General features: G+C 35.3%; 1 protein-coding gene across 1 annotated transcript in view; it reads left to right on the top strand.

Moving 5' to 3' along the window:
* Positions 1-13,236: 13,236 nt before the first annotated feature.
* LOC148942295 (uncharacterized) overlaps positions 13,237-26,181 on the top strand; it is a 105,914-nt gene continuing 92,969 nt past the window's right edge. Inside the window, exon 1 of the mRNA XM_089102862.1 lies at positions 13,237-13,376. The gene's annotated coding sequence lies outside the window, so the exon portion shown is untranslated. The remainder of the gene's footprint in view (positions 13,377-26,181) is intronic.

The following is a 26,181-nucleotide window of genomic DNA, read 5'->3' on the forward strand; positions in this document are numbered from 1 at the left end:
AAAATCATTATCTTTTATAATAACCAGTAGCCTATCCCTCCGTTGCTCAACATGGTCGACTTTGTCTATGCATCCTGAATTTGAAATAAACTTACGCTGCCTAGCAGGGCTGGAAGACTGCATGCTAGCAGGTGAATTACTAAAAATAGCAGGAACTGTAGCATTTCTGGTTTAGGAAGGAACGGCGACAAACGGTTTTGTTCATCCATATCAGTGCTAACAGACTCATGTTTTTCAACGAGGAAATTTACCATTCGAACACAGTAATTTAATCTTGATGTCACAAAAGTATTTGGTTCGCTTAGGTAAACCGGAACATCTGACGGGTTCAAAATCACCAATCGTGGAACAGGAGACTAGAGAGGATAAACTCTTATTTCATTTGAATAGTGGTGCACTATGGATTCTCCTACACTCCCAGTTAAAGAAGTTTTTTACCGAATTATAGTTAACTAAAGGCGACATTGGTCTAGTAGCAAGTTTTGGTTCCTTTTTTAGTTCTTGAAGAGCAAACTAAGAATTTAATTCTGAATTAAACAACTAAGACCCTGAATAGAACACACAACAAGAAAAGGTGTTTTCGTTTCATGTGGGGCCCCCACGGCGTCAATAAAGTTAATAAAATATCTACAAAGTCAATGAATCGTTTTCCTAGCATAAATTTGTTGGCTTTATTGCTGTCGGAAAAAAGAACTTAATTTAACTTTTTCAAGAAAGTCTACAAAGTTCAGCCAATGGCAGAAGACATATGAAAAATTTCATATAAACCACACACAAATAAGTGTCTATATATATAATAGTGCATTACTTGTTTGAACATATTTCTTGGTAAAAGAATAAGGGCTAGACAAAAAAAAATCATATAAGCCTTACTTATTATAAGAGAAAAATGCTTAAAAAGATTGCTTTCTCTGTTCCGCGTCGGATTAATTCAGTTTTCTGCAATGAAAAATTGCTGTAGAGTGAAATTCTTGTGTGAACATGGCAAACTTTATGGTGTACAATTTCATGAAAAACTGTATTAACTTTCTTGACGCCGTGGGAGCCCCACATTAAGGGTGCAGAGATTTTAACCCCGTTCTTTAGCACTAAGATCTTACTTCTAAGATCTTAAATCTTTCTGCACAGATAACCGTTCTTTAGTTCGATATTGTTCTAAAACCCAGTCTCCATTTGGCAGATTCTGCAAATCTGTACCGCCAATCTGTAAAATATTATTTCAATGGAGGCTTCTTTTCCGGCTCCGTGTTCGTAGTTTGCAGATACAGCAACCTTCGACGTTGCTTTTTCTGCAAGATGGAAGATTTGCAGAATCTGCCAAATGGAGACTGGCTTTAAGATCTTATAGCTCACTGATTGGAAAAAGTGCAAAGAACGCCATTTTTCTTCCCCATAGAACAATTCTGAGGTGGCTTTGATGAAATGCTTATCATTGTTGTTTGACCGTTGCTGTAATCAGAGCAGATTGATGAAAGACGTCTGCAAAAGAACAGTAAAAGAAGTAAGATCTGAAGGGCTAGGCACACGTAGCTGATTTCGGGAACCGATTTCAGCAAGGGTATATTCCAAGTCGACTGATTATAATTAATGATACTAAGAGGCGGGGCTAAGTGACGTTTTTCGGTGATTAATCATCATTAATTACGATTAATTTACGATGATCATTTAAATACAATTAATTACATGCCAACAGCTCTAAAGCCCTGGAAAATGCCTTGTCTAGAACGTAATTAATGATGATTAATCACCAAAAAACCGTCACTAAGCCTCTTAGCATCATTAATTAGAATCACTCGACGTGGAATACACCCTTGCTGAAATCGGTTCCCGAAATCAGCTACGTGTGCCTAGCCCTTTAGTCCTAAGAAATCCCTCAAAATCGTTCTTTGTTCAGAGATGTAAGAGCCTCGTTTTCAGGCTCAGCTGGTTTGAACACGGGTTGTTCTCGTCTAGTGCATCAAGCGTTTTCACAAAGCGGGTTCTCAAGGAAAACACGGGGTTGAAACTTCACAGATGAAAACGCTTGATGCTGAAGAATAGAATTACCCTCTCAGTTACTCGGACTATCTGTGTTAGTTTTTTCTACAATTAGCCATGTATTCATGCCTACTGCAAAATACTTGATTTTCAATTCAAAATCAACTGTTTGGGATCCCAATGAGCAAACTTCATGGGCTGTGAATTCAGGGTTGTTAGCCATTTTTGATTTTACCGCCAATGAAATCCAAACTCGGGTTTGAACTTGGTATTTCTACGGGTTCCAGATTCAAGGAACCCGGGTTCAAACACGGGGAGAACCCAGAAGCTGAAAACACTTAGAAGCGGATTCCTGTTGAACCCGCAACCCTAAAAACGCTTGATGTAGAACTTGATAGCAACCCGTGTTTGAACCCGGTGCCTGAAAACGAGGCTAGCACAATGGTGATGGTGAGCGAAAGAACGGGCTGTTTGTCTTCTACATACATTGTATGGAAGAAAGGAAAGAAAAATCAATTTTGCAGGTTGTTGCTGTTTAAAGATTTGAATTCAGTATTTGTAAGTTTTCGTACAGTATTTGTAAATTTGTCAGTAGTTGTAAGTTGCCATTCCAAAAGCACTGGAAATTATTGTCCTCAGACCAGCTTCAAAAAAATTGGTAGCCAAATTCTCACAGATTCTAAGTCCGCCATCCAACTAATCAAAAAAAAAAAAAAATTATGAGGCTGCTGACTCAGATTTAAAATCTATTAGATTCTCTCCTTAGTAAATTTTTACCAAATCATATTAGGGTAAGACACCCAGTAGTCGGCCACCTGCCTATTCTCGGACAGAATGTTACTAACAGGGAACCTAGCTCTAGGCTAATGTGCTTAGAAAGTTTTTATACACTACTATAATACTATAAAGGAAGTTTTGATGCACTACTATGGATACTATTATATATCCATATGGATATCTAAGTGACCTGGGAAACCAGCTTTGTCTTTGTATAAAAACTTTCTAAGCACATTAGCCTAGAGCTAGGTTCCCTGTTAGTTACATTCTGTCCGAGAATAGGCAGGTGGCCTACTACTGGGTGTCTTACCCTATTGACTTACAAATAAAGTGAATATACCACCCAATGCCTTTTATTATGCTCTTTCCAAATATAGCCTAGTAGGCCTAATCATTTTTGTTGGAAATGAATTTTACCCCCACCCCTATATATACCAATTTAGGGTATATAGGCTATTTACACATTAGGGGGGTGTGGGTAAATTTTAACCTTTCCTCCCATTTACATCAGAAATAAAATTTACCCCCATCCCCGTAAGTGCAAATATATACCCTGAATTGGTATATACAGGGGTGGGGGCTAAAAATAATTTCCAACTAAAATGATTATTATATTTGGAAAGAGCATAAAAAAAGATGATAAAATTCTACTTTAGTTACTTTTGGCTATCTTGGAAAGGGGTTGGGTTAGGAAAATGAAACTTTCAGGGATGGATCTACATGCTAAGGTATGTCCCGGGAAGGTACTTTGAAGTACCTACCTCCACTCTTTCCCCCTCTATATAATGGTAAATTACTGCACATTACTAGTTGTTTTAGCTTACATTTCATCCTATATTAATATCATAATTATAAATCACTGCTTCACAACTTCAGCTTTTAACCTTGTTCATTCAAATATATTCCAAAATCCTATTTTCATTTAACTTCATCCTTTTAAACTTATTTACTATCTAGCTGACCTGCTTATGGAACCTGTTTGTGATGTCACAACTTTGCTTATCATAACCCCTTTAAGGGTAGCATGTAGGTGTCAGGGAGTATAAGACAACTCTGTGTTGATAAGCCATTTAAATTTTATTAATTTGGGAAAGGATTCAACAAGAGGTAGACCAGTAAAAAAATCCAAATTGTTTTTAGAGGACAAATTATGTTATGAGAAGATGTTTTTATTTTTATAGGTCCATGCACTCATAAAGTTTCTGTTGAGTTTATTGAAACACTAGCATGGACTTTGTTTAGTTACGGACTCTCCATAAAACGTTTAAAAGTGCAAAGATGCACCTTAGCCAGGGGAGAAGTTCTTGGGGTGGATTTCTAAGGGGAGAATTTTCCTTTGGGAGGGAAATTTCAGATGAGTGAATATTCTGGGGGAAATGTTACACTGGGGGGGTATTAACAGAATTACTATATGAAATTCTTTTTAATTGTTTTACATTCTCTTTGCCAAATTTTTTATATGGAGATGTTCCAGGGGCTTTTTTCTGTGCGTTTTGTTTTCTGGGAAATAATTTCCATGGAAGGGGGCATTTTTGGAGTGGCCAAGAAACCGATGTAAGTCTTATTCCAATGAAAAAATGCTAAGGAGAATTTTTCAGGGTGAGTTGTCCACAAGCAATTTTACAGCGAGGGGGGATTCTCAGCGAGGAAAGAATTGTCTGGAGGGAATTTGACAGGGGGAGGTGCACTTTATGTTTGATGAAATTTCCACGGAGGAGTTCCGTGAGGGGGAAGGGTATATTTCATAGAGGGTGAGCCAGATTTAGCAGCATTATTTGAAAAACAAACTGAAATTTATTCCATATATGAAGGATTGCCCCTCCTCAATACCTTATTCTTTATGCTAAAGTTTGACTGTTTACTAAAATTGAAACACAGGGCTTTTTAATTAGAATAGGGAGCTTTGTTAAAAGTGCTAACAGCTTTAGCATAAAGAGCAAGGTATTGAGGAGGGGCAACCCTTCATATCCACAATAAATCTGCCAAAACTAATATGCCAATTGTGTTTTAATTTTTCATGCACTTTGAGCCAAAATCAAACCAGTATTAGTTGAAAAACATTCAGAAATTAAATAAAAAACAAGTTTTATTAACTGAAAGTAAGGAGCAATGTTAAAACTTAAAATGAACAATAATTATTCCATATATGAAAGGGGCTGTCCCCTCCTCAACCCTTAGCTCTATGCTAAAGTAACATAAAGAGCAAGGCATGGAGGAGGGGACAGTCCCTTTCATAAACAGTATAATTGCTGTTTGTTTCAAGTTTTAATGTTGCTCCTTACTTTCAGTTCAAAAAAAACTTGTTTTTATTACTTAATCTCATAAAAATGATACTTTTGTCAGCATATGAAGAACTGTGTATATTGCAATTATATCTGTCTGGTTTATATGCAAAGTAACACAAGAGACAAAAATTAACATACAAGAGAGTAGTCAACAATTATGGTATACAAAGTAATATTTGGCAGGGATAGTCACTAGTGATAAAGCACTAGGGGTGGCAACATGATTGTATGATTTTCAGGGATTTGGGGAACCAATTTGGGGTGGCACATAGATTTTTGGGGAAATTCCCAAAAATTTAGGAATAATGCAAGCCCTGCTTGATTTCTAATCAAGAAAATTGAAATGCTTAAACCACACCAGAAAAGAAAAGCTTCGACTTTGCGGTTGACACAATAAAGAATTGCTGGAAGATTAATTCAAAGTCAACCAAACACCACTGCCTCTTCCGGTGGCACATGTGCGGCGCGCCAGCAGCATTGTGACACTTCAGTGGTGGTCAACCAAGCCTCTTGTTGGTGGTGTTCAGTTGATGTGCTGGCATGGTGCTGGGGTCTAGGTTAGACACAGAGCACTACAAATATCAGAATCGACTTTGGAGGACAATTTATGTCATGGGAAGATGTTTTTGAAATCCCCCTTTGCCCCAAACTCAAAATTTTTCAAAATTTTAATTTACAAGCTATTTAAATATTTCTAAAGCACTAATAGATAGAGCACTACAAATGTCAGAATTGACTTCAGAGGACAAATTATATTATGGGAAGATGTTTTTGAAATCCCCCTTCCCCCCAAACTCAAAATTTTCTAAAATTCTTACTTTAGAAACTTCTAAAATATTTCTAAAGCACTATAAGATAGAGTGCTAAAAACATCAGAATCGACTTCAGAGGACACGTTATATCACAGGAAGAGGTTTATGAAATCCCCCTTCCCCCCAAACTCAAAATTTTCTAAATTTTCCAAAATTCTAGTTTAGAAGCTTTTTTAAATATTTGTAAAGTGCTAAGACAAATAACGCTACAAACATCAGAATCGACTTTAGAGGACAATTTATGTCATGGGAAGATGTTTCTGAAATCCCCCTTTGCCCCATACTCAAAATTTTCCTAAACTTTACTTCATAGTCTTTTTTAAATATTTGAAAAGCACTAAGACATAGAGAACTACAAGCATCAGAATCTACCTCAGAGGACAATTTATGTTATGGGTAGATGTTTTTGACATCCCTGGCCCACCCAAACTCAAAATTCTACTGCAGAAGCTTTTTTAAATATTTGTTAAGCGCTAAGACATAGAGCGCCACAAACATCAGAATCAACTTTAGAGGACAAATTATGTTATGGGAAGATGTTCTTGAAATTCCCCTTCCCCCCAAACTCAAAATTTTCCAAAATTCCACTTTAGAAGCTTTTTTAAATATTTCTAAAGCGCTAAGACATAGAGCGCTACAATCATCTGAATTGACTTTAAAGGACAATTTATGTCATAGGAAGAGGTTTTTGAAATCCCCCTTCCCCCCAAACTCAAAATTTTCTAAAATTCTACTTTAGAAGCTTTTTAAATGTTTCTAAAGCACTAATAGATAGAGTGCTACAAATATCAGAATCAACTTCAGAGGACAATTTATATCTTGGGAAGATTTTTTTGAAATCTCTCGTCCCCCCAAACTCAGAATTTTCCAAAATTCTACTTCAGAAGCTTTTTTAAATATTTGTAAAGCTTTGAGAAATAGACTACTACAAATATCAAAATCGACTTTGGAGGACAATTTATGTCATGAGAAGATGTTCTTGAAATCCCCCTTCCCCCCAAACTCAAAATTTTACTTTAGAAGATTTTTTAAATATTTCTAAAGCGCTAATACATAGAGTGCTACAAACATCAGAATCAACTTTAGAAGACAAATTATGTTATGGGAAGCTTTTTTTGAAATCCTTCTTCCCCCCAAACTCAAAATTTTCTGAAATTCTACTTTAGAAGATTTTTTAATTATTTCTAAAGCGCTAAGACATAGAGCGCTACAAACATCAGAATCGACTGTAGAGAACAGTTTATGTCATGGGAAGATGTTTTTGAAATCCCCATTCCCCCAAAACTCAAAATTTTCCAAAATTCTATTTCAGAAGCTTTTTTAAATATTTGTAAAGTGCTAAGACATAGAGCACTACAAATATCAGAATCAACTTCAGAGGACAAATTGTGTTATGGGAAGATGTTTTTGAAATCCCCCTTCCCCTCAAACTAAAAATCTTCCAAAATTTTACTTTAGAAGCTTTTTTAAATATTTGTAAAGCTCTAAGACATAGAGTGCCACAAATATCAGAATCGAATTTAGAGGACAATTTATGTCATGAGAAGATGTTTTTGAAATCCCCCTTCCCCCCAAACTCAAAATTTTCTAAAATTCTACTTTAGAAGCTTTTAAAATTTTTCTAAAGAACTAATAGATAGAGTGCTAAAAACATCAGAATCGACTTCAGAGGACATGTTATAACACAGGAAGAGGTTTTAAAAATCCCCCTTCCCCCCAAACTCAAAATTTTATAAAATTTTACTTTAGAAGCTTTTTAAATATCTCTAAAGCCGCTAATTTATAGACCGCTACAAACATCAGAATTGACTTTAGAAGATAAGTTATGTCATAGGAAGATGTTTTTGAAATCCCCCCTCTCTAAAACTACTTAAGAAGGTTTTTAAATATTTCTAAAGCACTAATAGATAGAGCGCTACAAATATCAGAATCGACTTCAGAGGACAAACTATGTTATGGGAAGATGTTTTTGAAATCCCCCTTGCCCCCAAACTCAAAGTTTTCTAAAATTCTACTTTAGAAGCTTTTAAAATATTTCTTAAGAACTAATAGATAGAGTGCCAAAAACATCAGAATTGACTTTAGAAGACAAGTTATGTCATGGGAAGATGTTTTTGAAATCTCCCCTCCCCAAAACTCAATAATTTCCAAAATTCTACTTAAGAAGCTTTTTAAATATTTCTAAAGCACTAATAGATAGAGCACTACAAATATCAGAATTGACTTCAGAGGACAAATTATGTTATGGGAAGATGTTTTTGGAATCCCCCTTCCCCCCAAACTCAAAATTTTCAAAATTCTACTCTAGAAGTTTTTTAAATATTTCTAAGGCACTGATAGATAGCGTGCTACAAACATCAGAATCGACTTTAGAGGCCAAATTAATTCTAAAATAATTCCTCCTTCCCCCCAAACTCAATTTTTTTTTGAAATCCCCCTTCACCCCAAACTCAAAATTTTCCAAAAATCAACTTTAGAAGCTTTTTTAAATATTTGTAAAGCACTAAGACATTGAGTGGCTACAAACATCAGAATCAACTTTAGAGGACAAGTAATGTCATGGGAAGATGTTTTTTAAATACCCACTACCCATTGAAATTTTGACAAAACAACATTTTACCTTAATTTTCAGTTATCAGTTTCCTTTTGTCTGGCTTTAGTTCCGGAACCGCAATTTCAGTTATTTGAGTAGAATTTTAAGCCATATCAATGTTACAAGTTATGTCATGGGAAGATGTTTTTGGAATACCCATTACTCATTGAAATTTCGACAAAACACATTTTACCTTAATTTTCAGTTATCAATTTCTTTTTCTCTGGCTTTAGTTCTGAAAATGCAATTTCAGTTATTAGCAGAATTTTAAGCCATATCAATGTTTTATTTCCAAAATTTAGGAAATGTATTTGCATATATTTAAAATCTTATAAGTTGGGATTGAGCAAAGTTTGAAGCTGAAAACAATTTTGTTGTACTTCATTTAAACAGAAGATCTATTTTGCAAGGTTCCATTGCTATAACTCACAGATTTTTAAAGGCTGTTCAAAGTTTTTGAAATCCCCCTTACCATTCATCCCATTCTCCCTTCATACTCTAAAACCTGGTTGATAATTTGAAATCTGAAAAGCCTTATTTTCCACGGGGTTATTTTTTTTGAGGGGGGAGGGGGGATTTTCGTGAGGGTATTTTCCGAGGGGGGATTTTCCGGGGGGTATTTGACAAGAACCACAAATTTGAAGGTATGAATTATATTAAAATCTTTGACTTTTAGGGGTTATTTCACCCTTTTACGAAACTCAGACAAATTTTTTAGACAGGCAAATTATCAACCAGATTTTAGAGTATTATTCCAGTGCAACACGTTGCAACGAAATGGTCAGCTTAGATTAGTATAAGCAGGGGCACCTCAAGCAGGTTGCTGACCACCTCCCCTGCCTTCCCCCTCCCCTGCCTTCCCCCTCCCCTGCTATCAAATCCCCTTGCAGCTAACCTTTCCACCCTCAAAAGAAAATTTTTATATAAGTTCCAGCATTTTCTACATATTTTAAATCGCAGATGTAAAAAGAAAAGCAAAATTTCTCAACATTATAGGATTAAGCTATTTGAATATGTTTTATGTGGTTACCCAACTCAAAATGTTAAGGGGTTTCCAAAAAAAATAATCAAAACGAATATAGATTATTCGGTACTTGTGCATTATAAATAACCCACCACTATATGCAAAAGAAGTTAAGTTTGGTTACTGCTAATAAAGTAAAATAAAATTGGATGAAAATATAATAGTTTAGAAACAAATTTGGGCTATATATTTGCACAATAGGGGGTGGGGGGTAAATCAGAGCATATATGAAATACGTAACCTAGCCTAGGTACCTTTGTCCCTCCCTAAACCCAAAAAAACAACAGTTTAAATATTGTAAACGCAATAAGAAATCACGCTTAGCAATCCATTTGTCTGGTTTCCTTGTACAGTCTATAGTGGTGGGTTATTTATAATGCACAAGTACCAAATAACCTGTATTTGGGAAGTTTCGCCAGTTTGGGGGGTTGGGCGAGTTTGGGAGGAAGGGGGATTTCAAAAACATCTTCCCATAACATAAATTGTCGTCTAAAGTCGATTCTGATGTTTGTAGCGCTCTATGTCTTAGCACTTTAGAAATATTTAAAAAAGGCTTTTAAAGTAAAATTTTGAAAAATTTTGGAAAATTTTGAGTTTGGGGGGAAGGGGGATTTCAAAAACAACTTCCCATAACATAATTTGTCCTCTGAAGTTGATTCTGATATTTGTAGCACTCTATGTCTTAGCGCTTTACAAATATTTATAAAAGCTTCTAAAGTAGAATTTTGGAAAATTTTGAGTTAGGGGGGAAGGGGTATTTCAAAAACATCTTCCCATGACATAAATTTTCCTCTAAAGTTGAATCTGGTGTTTGTAGCGCTCTATGTCTTAGCGCTTTACAAATATTTAAAAAAAGCTTCTAAAGTAGAATTTTGGAAAATTTTGAGTTTAGGGGGAAGGGGGATTTAAAAACATCTTCCAATGACATAAATTGTCCTCTAAAGTCGATTCTGATGTTTGTAGTGCTCTATGTCTTAACGCTTTACACATATTTAAAAAAGCTTCTAAAGTAGAATTTTGGAAAATTTTGAGTTTTGGGGGAAGGGGGATTTCAAAAACATCTTCCCATGACATAAATTGTCCTCTAAAGTCGATTCTGATGTTTGTAGCGCTCTATGTCTTAGTGCTTTTCAAATATTTAAAAAAGCCTCTAAAGTAGAATTTTGGAAAATTTTGAGTTTGGGGGGATGATGTTTGTAGCGCTCTATGTCTTAACGCTTTACAAATATTTAGAAAAGCTCCAAAAGTAAATTTTTGGAATATTTTGAGTTTGGGGGGAAGGGGGATTTCACAAACATCTTCCCATGACATAAATTGTCCTCTAAAGTCGATTCAGATGTTTGTAGTGCTCTATGTCTTAGCGCTTTACATATATTTAAAAAGCTTCTAAAGTATAATTTTGGAAAATTTTGAGTTTTGGGGGAAGGAGGATTTCAAGAACATCTTCCCATAACATAATTTGTCCTCTAAAGTTGATTCTGATGTTTGTAGCGCTCTATGTCTTAGCGCTTTAGAATTATTTAAAAAAGCTTCTCAAGTAAAATTTTGGAAAATTTTGAGTTTTGGGGGGAAGGGGGATTTCAAAAACATCTTCCCATGACATAAATTGTCCTCTAAAGTCGATTTTGATGTTTGTAGCGCTCTATGTCTTAGCGCTTTACAAATATTTAAAAAAGCTTCTAAAGTATAATTTTGGAAAATTTTTAGTTTGGGGGGAAGGGGGATTTCAAAAACATCTTCCCATAACATAATTTGTCCTCTGAAGTCGATTATAATATTTGTAGCGCGCTATCTATTAGTACTTTAGAAATATTTAAAAAGCTTCTAAAGTAAAATTTTGGAAAATCTTGAGTTTGGGGCAAAGGGGGATTTCAAAAACATCTTCCTATCACATAAATTGTCCTCTAAAGTCGATTCTTATGTTTGTAGCGCTCTATGTCTTAGCGCTTTAGAAATATTTAAAAAAAACTTCTAAAGTAAAATTTTCGAAAACTTTGAGTTTTGGGGGAGGGGGATTTCAAAAACAACTTCCCATAACATAATTTATCCTCTGAAGTCGATTCTGATATTTGTAGCGCTCTATCTATTAGTGCTTTAGAAATATTTAAAAAGCTTCTAAAGTAGACTTTTGGAAAATTTTGAGGTTGGGGCAAAGGGGTATTTCTAAAACATCTTCCATGACATAAATTGTCTTCCAAAGTCAATTCTGATGTTTGTAGCGCTTTAGAAATATTGAAAAAAGCTTCTAAAGTAGAATTTTAAAAAATTTTGAGTACGCTTTAGAAATATTTAAAAAAGTTTCTAAAGTAAAATTTTGGAAAATTGTGCAAAATTTTGAGTTTGGGGGGAAGGGGGATTACAAAAACATCTTCCCATGACATAAATTATCCTCTAAAGTCGATTCTGATATTTGTAGCGCTCTATGTCTTAGCACTTTACAAATATTTAAAAAGCTTCTAAAGCAGAATTTTGGAAAATTTTGAGTTTGGGGGAAAGGGGGATTTCAAAAACATCTTCCCATGACATAAATTTTCCTCTAAAGTCGATTCTGATGTTTGTAGCGCTCTATACAAATTTAATTTTTATCAGCTGGTATACCAATTTTGACAAAAAAGGCCTATAATTACCTCAATGTCTACTGATTAAACAGAAGTTTAAAAAAGTGTAGGAGGCAAAAATGAAGAAAAAAAAAAACACACTAGGACTCAAACAAATAAATCTTGTCACTAGATTTACTAGGCATAATCTCTACCAAACAAATTGACTTACTACCAAAAAACTACCCAAAAACTTGACTTACTCAAGGAGCGCAATTAAGAAACGTTGTGATAGCATTCACCAACCTAACAATATGATAGTATTCTTAAACTAGCTCTCAGAACAAAGTCATTGAATGATTTTTTAAGGCTCTGTGAATCCTGTTAATAAAAGTATAATTAAATCCTCACCTACAGATTTGCTGTACAAGCATAAAAAAATTGTTCTCCCCCACTGCTTGAAAATCTTTTAATATAGTAAAATTTATTTTAAAAATTTGGGAATGGTAATCAACTTTTTAGACAAAATTTTCCTCAATTTAAAAAAAAAAAAAATTTAAATTTTTAAATTTTTTATTTATTTAAAAAAAAATTCTTTAAAGAATTTTTATTAAAAAATTCCTCAATTTTTAAAAAAAGATTTTTTAAGGATATAGCAAAATTCGGATTGTGTTTTCTCTGATTGAAGTATACTGTAAGAAAAAGGCACCATAAGAAAAATAGAAGCTGGATAACTATATAGTTATAGATTAACTATATTAACTATTTACTTATGGATTAACTGTAAGAACCTGGAAAACGTTTCTGTCTTTTTGTCAGAAATACTACTAATTTTGAGTATCCATACATCAAAGAAAGACTAAAGTATTCTGACACTAAAGACTACCCATGCTCTCAGTGTTGTTTATAATTTTCACCAAATATCATATACATTGGCATTGGCCAGCCACCCTGACCTATAGTTGCCTATATTTTAATTTCAGACCCTATTTTTCAGATAAAACTATCATTAGATAGCTGTTTTGTGGATGGATAACTGTGATTCAGGTGTTGCTGATCCTAAGAAACAATATAAAATATTGAAAAGACTCACCAAAGAATTAGTGATTGAAAATGCTTGTTTATGTGACACAGTGGATTTATTAGGGAAGAGGCTGTATATTCTGGAGCAAGAAAGGAAATTTTTGCTCAAAAGACTTTTGCAGAAGAAACAAATGAAAGCTTCTTTGTCAAAAGAAACAGAAGTTGAAACTGCTACTACAAGTTCCTCCAAGAAAACAGGATTGTTGAATCTAAAGCAAAAATCAGGAATATCAGCTCAGCAGAAATCATTCAGGAAAGTTTAAAAGCTTTTAACTTCAATTTGAAAAGGTAAAGTTTATGTTTTGCTAATAAATATGCAGAAGCCAAAGAGTTTGGAAATCTCCATCTTTTATAAATTTTGATTAATCTTACTTAGATGTAGTCTTCATCAATGCCCCTGTTCTAAAGAATTAGAACCAATTGTGTTTTTTTTTTATTTTAAGGTCATTATGTTATGAAAATAAAATACTTTAATTCTTCTTTTAGGAATTTGCCGAGTAATTTTTCCCTGGTTTTAGCTCTTAATCAGAGATAAGCAAGCATCCTCCTTGGTTAATTTTATAAGTAGTGTAGATACCTTGATTAAAAAACTTTGTTTTTCTTTTTTAACTTGTATTTTTTGAAGGGAAGGCATAATCAGATTACTAATTTTTCTAACTTTTTGTAACATTATATATCTGTTATGGTACTTTTGTGTATAGTTCTATTTAATCATATTCCTCCCCAAAAGATAAATCCCTCCTCACATGTCTCATATGCAGGATGTTCCTAAAAGAATGCTGGTTTTAATCCACTGTAAATTGAAATTATTTATTTGAAACAAGCAAACCAATCACACCAGTCTCTTTAGGAAATGTTGCAATTGTACATGAAACACCATATTGGGAATAACCCCCCCCCCCTCCTCCCTGTCCTGCTAGCCCTACAGGCGCTTATTCTGTCCATGATATATAGCCTGAGAAAATTTGCCAAATTTTGGATGAAGGGGGAAACACCCTTAAAAAAACACAGAATCTTAATGAAAATTGCCCCATCATATTCAGCATATCATAGGCCCCCCCCCCCCCGACGCCCGTCATTCCCCCAAACACATCCAATCAAAATTGTGAGATAGCCATTTTGTTCAGCGTAGTTGATTTCCAGATAGAAAATGTGTTTCACATCATATTACTTTATTCTATCTATTTGGTCACCATCATATTCAGCATATCATAGATCCCTACATTAGAGATTCCAAGCTCCCATTTTCAAAAAGTGGAATTTTGTAGTTGTTGCCAGAAGAAAGAGCATGATCTTTTTTTTGGCAAAAAACATAAAATCCCACATTTCTGCTGGTGGATGCTTGAAACCTCTAAAGTAGGTTTCTCTGACATATATAATTGTGCAATTTTCATTCAGGTTCTGTGACTTTTTAGGGGTGTGTCCCACCTTTATCCAAAATCAGGCAAATTTTCTCAGGCTATATTTCATGGACTGAATAAGTGTCTGTAGGACAAGGGGGGTGGTATATGCCTGATATTGTGTTTCACGTGTAATTGTAGCATCTTCTGAAGAGACTGGTGCAATTGGTTTGCTTGTTTCAAATAAATAGATTCAATTCACATTAAATTCAAACCTGGCATTCTTTTTGGGATACCTTGTATTTTTGTATTTAGGAGGATATTACAATAACCAAAAAAAATTCGTTCTGTGAAATTTGTTTTCCAAGTAGTTTTTGTTTCTGTTTTTGCCTATGTTAATAATAAACAAATTGTAGTGTTTTGTTATTCTGATATTGGAGGATGTTAAAGTAATAAGAACATGTGAAAGTAAACAACATGTTGAAGTAAAATCAATGACATGGAGCCTGGTCTGGATTACTTAGAATAAGTGTTTGAAGGATGGATCATTAACATTAATTCAAAGGAAACAAGGTGTGACCAAATAGATAGAGCAAAATAATATGGAATATTAAAATAAGGCTTTAGTCAGATATTTTACTTGAATAAATCAAAGGAAAAAAATAAGATGAAATCTTGATGCAAAGTTTCTTACAGGGTTTTTATTTATTCAAAATCTTGGGGGGGGCAACCCCCCCCCCCCCTCGCAAGCCAAGTCAGGTGAAAATGACCAAAGGAAAATAAAATGAGCCATATAGTACCAATGTAGACAAAGGTATTCTAAAGAAAACTGAATGTTTCTATGGATGCTTTAATTATGTAGGCCTATCTTAGTTTTGACAATATTTTTGAACATGCTGAATTTCAGCTGGAAGGGGGGCAGTTACCCCCACCCTGCCCCATAGCAAATTATGGCCTTGGTTTTATATAGGATTTTGTGTTAATGGTTTTGCTTGTTCTTGCTTATAATTTGTTTATTACTGTTAGGCACAGTCAGAGCTGACAAACCTGAATTTCTACCAACTGTAAGTAAAAGAGAACTCATAAGTTAATAAAAACGGTAAATAATGAGGTTGATGATATTTTAAAGATTCACTGAATATTTGACTAGAATATGTGTTTCAGTCTGTAAAGGGTTGGCCTAAGTGGGAGAATGTAAGTTGTATCTGATATCATTCATTGAAAGTATACCCGCACCCAGGGACTGAGAATACCCCAAAAACACAATTTTTGATTTAATGTGTAATATTTCCTCCTCCTCTACTCAAGAGTTTAACTTGTGTGAACCTATGAATAAGAAAGGGGTTGGCTATAATTATATCAATAAGTAATGTTTGTTATTGACTTGACTTTATAATTATTATTTCAAAAAAAGAGGCAAAAATTTAAAATTTCTTTTCAAATAAACCATGTGGGTTGAAAAAGCTTCTTTTTCTAATTCAATGGTCCTTGTATTTCACAAGTCATTCTTAAAGTATTGGGACACACCGTCAAACTTTAGCATAAAGAGAAAGTGAGGGGGGACTCCTTCATATACAGAATAATTTCTGTTCGTTTTGAGTCATATTGTTGCTCCTTATTTTCAGTTGAAAAAGCTTGTTTTTCTATTTAATTTCTGATTGTTTTTCAAATACTGCCAGTAAATCTGGCTCACCCTCCATGAAAATGTCCCCCCCTTACAGGAAACTCTTCCATGGAATGTTCCTCCGATGTAAAATACACCCACCTGTAAAATACCCTCCAGACAATTCTATCCTTGCTGAAAATCCCACCCTCCTCCCTGTAAATTTTTTTTTGCCAACGGTTCAGATTAAAAAATCCTCCTTAGCATACTTGTATTTCAAAAAGACTTGAATTTCTAATCGTTTACCCAATCACTCCGGAAATCCCCCCCTTCCGTGGGAAATTTTCCTGGAAATTAAAAACCTGCTGAAAATATTCCCTGTACAATTCCCCTGTAACATCCCCGCATGCAAAATTGAGCTGGCAAAGAGAAAGTACGACGGATAAAAAAGTTTTGTATAGTAGTTCTGTGAAATTCCTCTAGTGTAACATTTCCCCTGCGAAGTTCACCCCCGAAAATTTACTTCTGCACGGAAAATTCTCCCCATGGAAACCCATCCTAATCACAACCCCCCCCCACCCAAGGTCAATGTCTATATACTTTCCAATAACAAATACTATACAGTACACAAATATTGGGGATATTTCACAACTTACAGACCTTTCTCCATGCGCTGTGGGGTTCACGCTACCCCTAAGTGCATAATTGTTGAATCTTTCAAGTATGCTGAACAAAATCGACAATCTCAAAATTTTGATTGGAAGACTTGGAAAAAAGGGGCATGGGAGGGTGGCTAGTTGCCCTCTGATCTTTTTGATCACATAAAAAGGGTACTAGATCTTATTCTTTCGAATGCAGTCCCTCCCGATCTTCTTGGACAATTAGTTTGACATGATCACATCAGGAAAAAAATAAACACTCATCCGTGATCTTTTTTTGCTGGCAAAAAATGCGAAATTCCACAATTTTTTTTATATAGGACTATCCTTGATTTTAGGGGGTGTTTTCCACCTTTTTCGAAAATCAAGCAATTTTTTTTCAGGTTTGTAGCTTTTGACGGGTAAAACTAAACTTGATGAATCTTATATATATATATATATATATATATATATATATATATATATATATATATATATATATATATATATATATATATATATATATATATATATATATATATATATATATATATATATATATATATATATATATATATATATATATATATATATATATATATATATATATATATATAATATTCCATATTGGTTTATTCTATCTATTTGGTCACATCTTGTTTCTTTTGAATTAATGTAGCTGATTTCCAGATAGAAAATATCTTTTTGAGGAGGACACTCCCCCGCAACCCTTGGGGCAAGGGTTTTAAGTTATGCCCTGGGGTATATAAGGTTCTTATAGAAGACGTAGTCGTAGAAACTTCAAAACAGGCTCATTCGATTGGAAATTCAAAGGGCTAGTGCCCTTTTTAATAGTCGAAAGTGATTGGAGGGCAACTAGCCCCCCCTTACCCATCATTCCCCCAAACACATCCAATCAAAATTTTGAGATAGGCATTCTGTCAGCGTAGCTGATTTCCAGATAGAAAATATCTTTTTGAGGAGGACACTCCCCCACAACCCTTGGGGCAAGGGTTTTAAGTTATGCCCTGGGGGCATATAAGGTTTTTATAGAAGGTGTTCGTAGAAACTTCAAAACAAGCTCATTCAATTGGAAATTCAAAGGGCTAGTGCCCTTTGTAATAGTCGAAAGTGATTGGAGGGCAACTAGACCCCCCCCCCCGCCGCTCATTCCCCCAAACACATCCAATCAAAATTTTGAGATAGTCATTTTGCTCAGCGTAGTTGATTTCCTAATAGAAAATATGTTTTTGAGGAGGACAGTCCCCCACAACCCTCAGGGCAAGGGTTTTAAGTTATGCCCTGGGGGCATATAAGGTTTTTATAGAAGGCGTTGTCGTAGAAACTTCAAAACAGGCTCATTTGATTGGAAATTCAAAGGGCTAGTGCCCGTTTTAATAGTTAAAAGTGTTTGGATGGTAACTAGCCCCCCCCCCCTCCCATGCACATAATTTCCCCAAACATATCCAATCAAAATTTTGAGATATCCATTTTGTTCAGTGTAGATGATTTCCAAATATAAAATAGGTTTTGAGGAGGATACTCCCCCACAACCCTTAGGGCAAGGGTTTTAAATTACGCCTTGAGGGCATATAAGGTTTATATTGAAGGCGTTGTCGTAGAAACTTCAAAACAGGCTCATTCGATTGGAAATTCAAAGGGCTAGTGCCCTTTTTAATAGTCGAAAGTGATTGGAGGGCAACTAGCCCCCCCTCCCACGCCCATCAGTCCCCCAAACACATCCAATCAAAATTTTGAGATAGCCGTTTTGTTCAGCGTAGTTGATTTCCAGATAGAAAATAGGTTTTTGAGGAGGACTCCCCCAAAACCCTCAGGGCAAGGGTTTTAAGTTATGCCCTGGGGGCATATAAGGTTTTTATTGAAGGTGTTGTCGTAGAAACTTAAAAAAAGGCTCATTCGATTGGAAATTCAATGGGGTTGTACCATTTTTAATTTTCGAAAGTTTTTGTAGGGCAAATTGCCCCCCCCCCCCACGCCCATCATTTCCCCAAACACATCCAATCAAAATTTGAGATAGGTATTTTGTCAGCGTAGCTGATTTCCAGATAGAAAATAGGTTTTTGAGGAGGACACTCCCCCACAATCCTCAGGGCAAGGGTTTTAAGTTATGCCCTGGGGTCATATAAGGCTTTTATAGAAGGCGTTGTCGTATAAACTTCAAAACAGGCTCATTCGATTGGAAATTGAAAGGGGTAGTGCCCTCTTTAATAGTCGAAAGTGATTTGGAGGGCAACTAGCCCCCCCCCCACGCCCATCATTTCCCCAAACATATCCAATAAAAATTTTGAGATAGGCATTTTGTCAGCGTAGCTGATTTCCAGATAGAAAATATCTTTTTGAGGAGGACACTTCCCCAAAAGCCTCGGGGCAAGAGTTTTAAGTTATGCCCTGGGGGCATATAAGTTTCTCATAGAAGGCGTCGTAGAAACTTCAAAACAGGCTCATTCGATTGGAAATTCAAAGGGCTAGTGCCCTTTTTAATAGTCAAAAGTTATTGGAGGGCAACTACACCCCCCACGCCCATAATTCCCCCAAACACATCCAATCAAAATTGTGAGATAGCCATGTTGTTCAGCGTAGTTGATTTCCAGATAGAAAATGTATTTTGAGGAGGACACTCCCCAAGAACCCTCTGTGCAAGAGTTTTAAGTTATGCCCTGGGGGCATATAAGGTTTTTTATAGAAGGTGGTGTCGTAGAAATTTCAAAACAGGCTCCTTTGATTGTAAATTCAAAGTGCTAGTGCCGGTTTTAATAGTCAAAAGTTATTGGGGGGCAACTAGCCCCCAGGCCACGCCCATCATTCCCCGAAACAAATCCAATCAAAATGGTGAGATAGCCGTTTTGTTCAGCGTAGTTGATTTCCAGATAGAAAATATGTTTTTGAGGAGGACACTACCAAAGAACCCTCAGGGTAAGGGTTTAAGTTATGCCCTGGGGGCATATAAGGTTTTAATTGAAGGTGTTGTCGTAGAAACGTCAAAACAGGGTCATTCGATTGGAAATTCAAAGGGCTAGTGCCCTTTTTAATAGTCGAAAGTGATTGGAGGACAACAAGCCCCCCCCACGCCCATCATTCCCCCCCACACATCCCATAAAAAGTTGGACATAGCCATTTTGTTGCGCGTAGTTGTTTTACAGATAGAAAATATGTTTTTGAGGAGGATACTCCGCCACAGCCCATCAGGGCAAGTTATGTCCTGGGGGCATATAAGGTTTTATAAAAGGCGTTGTCGTAGAAACTTCAGAAAAGGGTTCATTCGATTTGAAGTTCAAAGGGCTAGTGCCCTTTTTAATAGTCGAAAGTTATTAGTAATATTTTTTGTTGTTGTTGTTTTTTAGACCAGGGCACTTCATTTCGAAGGAGTTGTCGCTGGTACTTCGAAAGGGGCTCATTCGATTGAAAATAGAAATGGTGAATTGAGGCTTAACTCAGTTGGGTGAGTTCACCCAGAATAAAGAGGTACCGATTGATTCAGCCAAGCGGAGGTTTGAAATAGCTCAAAATTGTATCTGTAGGTATACATTTCTAGAATTTACTATTATAGATATCTCCACATTTTCCATCCCCACCGCCATTTGATCAAGAACCAAAAGATATGAAAATAGGGCTAATATGGTAGGTTCAGTTGTTCCTCTCGACTCCCTCCAGTCTATTAGTGAGAAATTTGATGTAGCGTCTATGGCTTTTTTCTACAAGTACTTAAATTCACCTTCTTCTCTACAGCTTTCTCGTCTTGCGCCCCGTACTGTGGCCAAGACAGACACAAAGGCACACCTCGTTCCAATCGAGTTGGCAAACCGAAAACAGCATTTGAACAACAGCTTCATTTGACTTAGCCAAACGTCCATTATAGCTTGGGCGCTCCAAGCACCTTCCTAAGACTGTAGTGTCGATATTGTCACCACAAAGAGGAACAAAAACTCTAGAATATGAATTAATCTAATTAATAATGAATTAATTAGTTAAGCGAAGTATGAGTATAAATTATTTTAACTAGTTGCTCGTTATTTATCCCATATTTAACTAAATAAAAAAAAACACTTAAGACAAGATCTACATTCAAAAACTCAAGAAAACACAGGACGCCCTTGGTTATTTTTCTAACAGATGATTTGAGCATTAAAGATCCAAACTAGTTAACAATCTTCTTTTTTCTGTATTTTAAACTTTGCTCCACTGGCCTTTGATTAGTTCAATTCACGTTATTTTAATTTTTGATCTTAATAGAACCTTTCTTTCAAACAGCTTCTTTCGACGTTGCACGTCGATCTGGAGTGATCTTTCGGGGGAAGTCATCCCTAACTGTTTCTCTGTTGACTTTTTCAAAAGAAGACTCGAAAATACTCTAAAACCTTGACAAAAGACTAGCGGCAAATCATATATTTAATTATTCTGGTGCCGTGAATTTAGGAATTTGAAAAAGAAGAAAAACCACTAATAAATCTTACATAACATTATGCTGCAATCTTCTAAATAGGTTCTGAGATAGGCTCTGTGTTTTTTATTCTTTTTTCTGTTCAAGTTTGGTTTTTATTTTTGATTTCTTCCATAGTAATTTTCTTTTTTCTTCTATAGTATTTTTCTTTTTTCTTCCGTAGTAGTTTTCTTTTTTCTTCCATAGTAGTTGTTTTTCTTTTATAGCATATACTATTTTTGAGCACTGAAGGTGGCTCAGTGGAAGTCTTAACCGGAATATCTGTTTTTTTTCTGCTATTCACTGGCTGAAAATTATTTTGCTATTGTTTTGTCTTTTTTCTTCCATAATATTTCCTTATTTCTTCCTTAGTAGTTTTCTTTTTTCTTCCATAGTAGTTGTTTTTCTTTCTTAGTATATACTATTTTTGAGCACTGAAGGTGGATCAGTGGTAGTCTTCACCGGAATATTTGTTTCTTTTCTGCTATTCAGTGGCTAAAAATTATTTTGCTATTGTTTTGTCTTTTGTCTCAGCTTTTTTATCTTTTTTCTTCCATAGTATTTCCTTTTTTCTTCCTTAGTATTTTTCTTTTTTTTTCCATAGTAGTTGTTTTTCTTTTATAGTATATACTATTTTTGAGCACTGAAGGTGGCTCAGTGAAAGTCTTCACCGGAATATCTGTTTGTTTTTCTGCTATTCACTGGCTGAAAATTATTTTGCTATTGTTTTGTCTTTTGTCTCACCTTTTTTTCTTTGTTCTTCCATAGTATTTACTTTTTTCTTCCTTAATATTTTTCTTTTTTCTTCCATAGTAGTTGTTTTTCTTTTATAGTATATATTATTTTTGAGCACTGAAGGTGGCTCAGTGGAAGTCTTCACCGGAATATATGTTTCTTTTTCTGCTATTCACTGGCTGAAAATTATTTTGCTATTGTTTTGTCTCACCTTTTTTTCTTTTCTCTTCCATAGTATTTCCTTTTTTCTTCCTTAGAAGTTTTCTTTTTTCTTCCATAGTAGTTGTTTTTCTTTTATAGTATATACTATTTTTGAGCACTGAAGGTTGCTCAGTGGAAGTCTTCACCGGAATATCTGTTTCTTTTTCTGCTATTCACTGGCTGAAAATTATTTTGCTATTGTTTTGTCTTTTTTCTTCCATAATATTTCCTTATTTCTTCCTTAGTAGTTTTCTTTTTTCTTCCATAGTAGTTGTTTTTCTTTCTTAGTATATACTATTTTTGAGCACTGAAGGTGGATCAGTGGTAGTCTTCACCGGAATGTTTGTTTATTTTCTGCTATTCAGTGGCTAAAAATTATTTTGCTATTGTTTTGTCTTTTGTCTCAGCTTTTTTATCTTTTTTCTTCCATAGTATTTCCTTTTTTCTTCCTTAGTATTTTTCTTTTTTTTCCATAGTAGTTGTTTTTCTTTTATAGTATATACTATTTTTGAGCACTGAAGGTGTCTCAGGGGAAGTCTTCACCGGAATATCTGTTTCTTTTTCTGTTAATCACTGGCTGAAAATTATTTTCCTATTGTTTTGTCTTTTGTCTCACCTTTTTTTCTTTTTTCTTCCATAGTATTACCTTTTTTCTTCTTTGGTAGTTTTCTTTTTTCTTCCATAGTAGTTGTTTTTTTTTATAGTATATACTATTTTTGAGCACTGAAGGTGGCTCAGTGGAAGTCTTCACCGGAATACCTGTTTCTTTTTCTGCTATTCACTGGCTGAAAATTATTTTGCTATTGTTTTGTCTTTTGTCTCGCCTTTTTTTCTTTTTTCTTCCATAGTATATTATTTTTACTTCCTTAGTATTTTTCTTTTTTCTTCCATAGTAGTTGTTTTTCTTTTATAGTATATACTAATTTTGAACAATGAAGGTGGCTCAGTGGAAGTCTTCACCGGAATACCTGTTTCTTTTTCTGCTATTCACTGGCTGAAAATTATATTGCTATTGTTTTGTCTTTTGTCTCACCTTTTCTTCTTTTTTCTTCCATAGTATTTCCTTTTTTCTTCCTTAGTATTTTTCTTTTTTCTTCCATTGTAAGTAGGGAGCCAGGTATTACTCCCAGTCGACACCACTGCTGCCATCTACGATTGAGTCTAACGCTGACGGGTTATAATTTATTCAAGGATTATTGATCGAGTCTAATGGGGTGAATGCCGCCCTTTTCAAGGTCGATTTATTTGTTGTTTCTAGGTGTAATAACTCCGGGGCGAAGTTTGCACATGCGCATTAACGGGAACAATGTATTGATCGACTCGAGGGTAACTGGATTTCTGAGAAATTGATTTACATAATCGACTAGGACAAGAGGGGAAGTAGATTTCTGAGAAATTGATTGCATAATCGAGGGGAAGTGGATTTCTGAGAAATTGATTGCATAATCGAGGGGTAGTGGATTTCTGGGAAATTGATTACATAAACGAAGGGAAATTATTGATCCACTAACGGAATTAGAAATGGCATCACTTGTTTCCTAGGAATTATGCGGGACTTTAAAGACATAGAAATTCCATTTCTAAATATGGCTTCTTTGGTCTTTAGTGACAGAGATAAATTCATATTCTATTTTTAAATATAGCTTCTCCGATCTTTAGGTCAGAGTGATAAATTGATATTCTGTCGAAACCATAATAGTGTAGCTAGGAACACCTTAGAGACGAAGACAGATTGAATATATTTAACGCGGGAAAAAGGAACACGCAGAAATTACTTTTAAGGGATTATTTGGGCGAAACCGTTTGAGACATTTTAGAAGATGATTTGGGCGAAACAGTTTGAGACATTTTAGAAGATGATTTGGGGTGAAACTCTGTGGTCGTTATAATACACAAGTTCCATTTGAACAATGTTGTAAGGTCCCCTACCCGAACCCCAAAGGGCCCCATCCCCCAGAGCCCCCAAAGGGACCCCCTCCCCCTGGGTCCCCCAGAGGGCCCCAATCCCCCAGGTCGCCAAAGGGGCCCCCTACCCCGATCCCCCCGGGCCCACTAAGCCCCCCCCCCCCAACTTTTTTGCCCCTCCATTTTTTAATACTTTTTTTTGGCACACTTGAGACCCAGAAGGACCAATCCCCCCCCCCAACCTTTTGGCTCCCCCCGAATATATCTTTTCAGAACAAGTTCTTTTCTTAATGTCCATCTTAAATCCCATTTTACAAATTGAAGTACCCATCCTTTTCACCCACTACTTTACATTACAGCTTTTTGAATACCCCAACACCAAGCAATACTTTTCAAAAGACATTTCAGAACAAGTTCTTTTCTTAATGTCCCTCCTAAACCCATTTTACAAGTTGAAGTATCCCATCCTTTTCACCCACAACTTTACTTTACAGCTTTTTGCATACCCCAACACCAAGCAATACTTTTCAAAAGGCATTTCAGAACAAGTTCTTTTCTTAATGTCACTCCTAAACCCATTTTACAAGTTGAAGTACCAATCCTTTTCACCCTCAACTTTATTTTACAGCTTTTTGCATACCACAACACCAAGCAATACTTTTCAAAAGACATTTCAGAACAAGTTCTTTTCTTAATGTCCCTTTTAAACCCATGTTACAAGTTGAAGTACCCATCCTTTTCACCCACAACTTTACTTTACAGCTTTTTGAATTCCCCAAGACCAAGCAATACTTTTCAAAAGACATTTCAGAACAAGTTCTATTCTTAATGTCCCTCCTAAACCCATTTTACAAGTTGAAGTACCCATCCTTTTCACCCACAACTTTACTTTACAGCTTTTTGCATACCCCAACACCAAGCAATACTTTTCAAAAGACATTTTAGGATAAGTGCTTTTCTTAATGTCCCACCTAAACCCATTTTAAAAGTTGAATTACCCTTCCTTTTCACCCACAACTTTACTTTACAGCTTTTGCATACCCCAACACCAAGCAATACTTTTCGAACAAGTTCTTTTCTTAATGTCCCACCTAAACCAATTTTACAAGTTGAAGTACCCATCTTTTTCACCCACAGCTTTACTTTACTGCTTTTTGAATACCACAACACCAAGGAATACTTTTCAAAAGACATTTCAGAACAAGTTCTTTTCTTAATGTCCCACCTAAACCCGTTTTACAAGTTGAAGTACCCATCCTTTTAACCCAAAACTTTACTTTACAGCATTTTGAATACCACATCACCAAGCAATACTTTTCAAAAGACATTTCAGAACAATTTCTTTTCTTAATGTCCCACCTAAACCCATTTTACAAGTTGAAGTACCCATCCTTTTCACCCACAACTTTACTTTACAGCTTTTTTAATGCCACAACACCAAGCAATACTTCAAAAGACATTTCAGAACAAGTTATTTTCTTAATTTCCCACCTAAACCCATATTACAAGTTGAAGTACCCATCCTTTTCACCCACAAATTTATTTTACAGCTTTTTTGAATACCACAACACCAAGCAATACTTTTCAAAAGACATTTCAGAACAAGTTCTTTTCTTAATGTCCCACCTAAACCCATTTTACAAGTTAAACTAACCATGCTTTTCACCCACAACTTTACTTTACAGCATTTTGAATACCACAACACCAAGCAATACTTTTCAAAAGACATTTCAGAACAAGTTCAGCATTTTGAATACCACATCACCAAGCAATACTTTTCAAAAGACATTTCAGAACAAGTTCTTTTCTTAATTTCCCACCTAAACCCATTTTACAAGTTGAAGTACCCATCCTTTTCACCCACAACTTTACTTTACAGCATTTTGAATACCACAACACCAAGCAATACTTTTCAAAGGACATTTCAGAACAAGTTCTTTTCTTAATGTCCCACCTAAACCCATTTTACAAGTTGAGGTACCCATCCTTTTCACCCACAACTTTACTTTACAGCATTTTGAATGCCACATCACCAAGCAATACTTTTCAAAAGACATTTCAGAACAAGTTCTTTTCTTAATGTCCCACCTAAACCCATTTTACAGGTTGAAGTACCAATCCTTTTCACCCACAACTTTACTTTACAGCTTTTTGAATACCACAACACCAAGCAATACTTTTCAAAAGACATTTCAGAACAAGTTCTTTTCTTAATGTCCCGCCTAAACCCATT

The sequence above is a fragment of the Artemia sp. Qi Xiang Cuo genome, chromosome 17 (genome assembly GCF_049724085.1).
Source record: "Artemia sp. Qi Xiang Cuo chromosome 17, ASM4972408v1, whole genome shotgun sequence".
NCBI classification, from domain to species: domain Eukaryota; kingdom Metazoa; phylum Arthropoda; class Branchiopoda; order Anostraca; family Artemiidae; genus Artemia; species Artemia sp. Qi Xiang Cuo.